This window comes from Arachis hypogaea, chromosome 5 (assembly GCF_003086295.3).
Source record: "Arachis hypogaea cultivar Tifrunner chromosome 5, arahy.Tifrunner.gnm2.J5K5, whole genome shotgun sequence".
Lineage (NCBI taxonomy): Eukaryota > Viridiplantae > Streptophyta > Magnoliopsida > Fabales > Fabaceae > Arachis > Arachis hypogaea.
In genome coordinates this window covers 82,220,577-82,223,695 of record NC_092040.1, presented here as the reverse complement: position 1 = coordinate 82,223,695, position 3,119 = coordinate 82,220,577, and the positions used below count along the sequence as shown (strand labels likewise).

At 39.9% G+C, this 3,119-nt stretch overlaps 1 non-coding gene across 1 annotated transcript; it reads right to left on the bottom strand.

The window, feature by feature from the left end:
* Positions 1–1,266: 1,266 nt before the first annotated feature.
* Positions 1,267–1,374, bottom strand: LOC112804576 (small nucleolar RNA R71). Its single transcript, XR_003203186.1, has one exon. It is a non-coding gene; the product is annotated as a small nucleolar RNA R71 (small nucleolar RNA).
* Between the last annotated feature and the right edge of the window lie 1,745 nt (positions 1,375–3,119).

Sequence of the window (3,119 nt, the reverse complement as noted above, 5' to 3'; positions counted from 1 at the left end):
TTAAACGCCAGAATGTGCACCATTCTGGGCGTTTAATGCCAGGATGGCTAGAAGGGAAGATTTTGTTTTCAAATCAAATTTTTTTTCAAGTTTTCAAAATCTTTTCAAAATCAAATCTTTTTCAAATCAATTTTCCAATCAAATCTTTTTCAAAATCAATTTCTTTCCATTTTTAAAGATACTTACTATCAATCAATGATTTGATTCAACATTTCAAGTATGTTACCTTTTCTGTTGAGAAAGGTTTAATGTTTGAATCATATCTTTTCTTGTTAGTCAAGTTTTTAATTTTCAAATCAAATCTTTTTAAAATGTTTTTCAAATCATATCTTCTCAATCACATTTTTTTAAATCAATCATATCTTCTTAACCACATCTTTTTCAAAATAGTTTTCAATCAAATCCTTTTGATTTCTAATTTCAAAATCTTTTTCAAAAATCACTTGATTTCTTTTCCATTTTCATTTTCGAAAATTAAGTAATGTTTTTCAAAAATGTTTTCAAAATTTTTCACTTAATTTTCGAAAATTACTTCCCTCCTTCTCACATCCTTCTATTTATGGACTAACACTATTCCTTAATGCAAAATTCGAACTCCATCTTCTCTGATAAGTTCGAATTTTCCACTTCTGTCTTCTACTCTTCTTTTCCTCTGACACCTTAAGGAATCTCTATACTGTGACATAGAGGATTCCACATTTTTCTTGTTCTCTTCTCTTTCTTATGAGCAGGAGCAAAGACAAAGGCATTCTTGTTGAGGCTGATCCTGAACCTGAAAGGACCTTGAAGAGAAAGCTAAGAGAAGCCAAAGCACAACTCTCTTTAGAGAACCTGAACGAATTCTTCAAGGAAGAAGAACTCATGGCAGCCGAAAACAACAACAATGCCAACAATGCAAGGAAGGTGCTGGGTGACTTTACTGCACCTACTCCCGATTTCTATGGGAGAAGCATCTCTATCCCTACCATTGGAGCAAACAACTTTGAGCTTAAGCCTCAATTAGTTTCTCTAATGCAACAGAATTGCAAGTTCCATGGACTTCCATTGGAAGATCCCCATCAGTTTTTAGCTGAGTTCTTGCAAATCTGTGACACTGTTAAGACTAATGGGGTTGACCCTGAGGTCTACAGACTTATGCTATTCCCTTTTGCTGTAAGAGACAGAGCTAGAACATGGTTGGACTCTCAACCTAAAGAAAGCCTGGACTCTTGGGAAAAGCTAGTCAATGCCTTCTTGGCAAAGTTCTTTCCACCTCAAAAATTGAGTAAGCTTAGAGTGGAAGTCCAAACCTTCAGACAGAAGGAAGGAGAATCCCTCTATGAAGCTTGGGAAAGATACAAACAATTGATCAGAAAGTGTCCCACTGATATGCTTTCTGAATGGAGCATCATAGGTATTTTCTATGATGGTCTCTCTGAACTGTCCAAGATGTCTTTGGATAGCTCTTCTGGAGGATCTCTTCATCTGAAGAAGACGCCTACTGAGGCTCAAGAACTGATTGAAATGGTTGCAAATAACCAATTCATGTACACTTCTGAAAGAAATCCTGTGAACAATGGGACTAGTCAGAAGAAAGGTGTTCTTGAGATTGACACTCTGAATGCCATATTGGCTCAGAACAAAATATTGACCCAACAAGTCAATATGATTTCTCAAAGTCTGTCTGGAATGCAAAATGCACCAAGCAGTACTAAGGAAGCTTCATCTGAGGAAGAAGCTTATGATCCTGAGAACCCTTCAATAGAAGAGGTGAATTACATGGGAGAACCCTATGGAAACACCTACAATCCTTCATGGAGGAATCATCCAAATCTTTCATGGAAGGATCAACAGAGACCTCAACAAGGTTTCAATAACAATAATGGTGGAAGAAACAGGTTTAGCAATAGCAAGCCTTTTCCATCATCTTCTCAGCAACAGACAGAGAGTTCTAAGCAGAATACCTCTGACCTAGCAACCATGGTCTCTGATCTAATCAAAACCACTCAAAGTTTCATGACTGAAACTAGGTCCTCCATTAGGAATTTGGAAGGACAAGTGGGTCAGCTGAGCAAGAAAATTACTAAACTCCCTCCTAGTACTCTCCCAAGCAATACAGAAGAAAATCCAAAAGAAGAGTGCAAGGCCATCAACATGGCCGAATTCTGGGAGGAAGAAGAGGCAGTGAACGCCACTGAGGAAGACCTCACTGGACGTCCACTGGCCTCCAATGAGTTCCCCAATGAGGAACCATGGGAATCTGAGGCTCAAATTGAGACCATAGAGATTCCATTGGACTTACTTCTGCCATTCATGAGCTCTGATGAGTATTCTTCCTCTGAAGAGGATGAGTATGTCACTGAAGAGCAAGTTGCCAAATACCTTGGAGCAATCATGAAGCCGAATGACAAGTTATTTGGAAATGAGACTTGGGAGGATGAATCCCCTTTGCTCACCAAAGAACTGAATGACTTGTCCAGGCAGAAACTACCTCAAAAGAGGCAGGATCCTGGGAAGTTTTCTATACCTTGTACCATAGGCACCATGACCTTCAAGAAGGCCTTGTGTGACTTAGGGTCAAGTGTAAACCTCATGCCCCTCTCTGTAATGGAGAAGTTAGGGATCTTTGAGGTGCAAGCTGCAAAAATCTCACTAGAGATGACAGACAACTCAAGAAAACAAGCCTATGGACTTGTAGAGGATGTTCTGGTCAAAGTTGAAGACCATTACATCCCTACTGATTTCATAGTCCTAGCGACTGGGAAGTGCATGGATGAATCCATCATCCTTGGCAGACCCTTCCTAGCCACAGCAAAGGCTGTGATTGATGTTGATAGAGGAGAGTTGATCATTCAAGTGAATGAAGAATCCTTGGTGTTTAAGGCCCAAGGATATCCCTCTATCATCATGGAGAGGAAGCACGAAGAGCTTCTCTCAAAACAGAGCCAAAAAGAGCCCCCACAGTCAAACTCTAAGTTTGGTGTTGGGAGGCCACAACCAAACTCTAAGTTTGGTGTTGAACCCCCACATTCAAACTCTAAGTTTGGTGTTGGGAGGTTCCAACACGGTTCTGAGTATCTGTGAGGCTCCATGAGAGTCCTCTGTCAAGCTAGTGACAATAAAGAAGCGCTTGTTGGGAG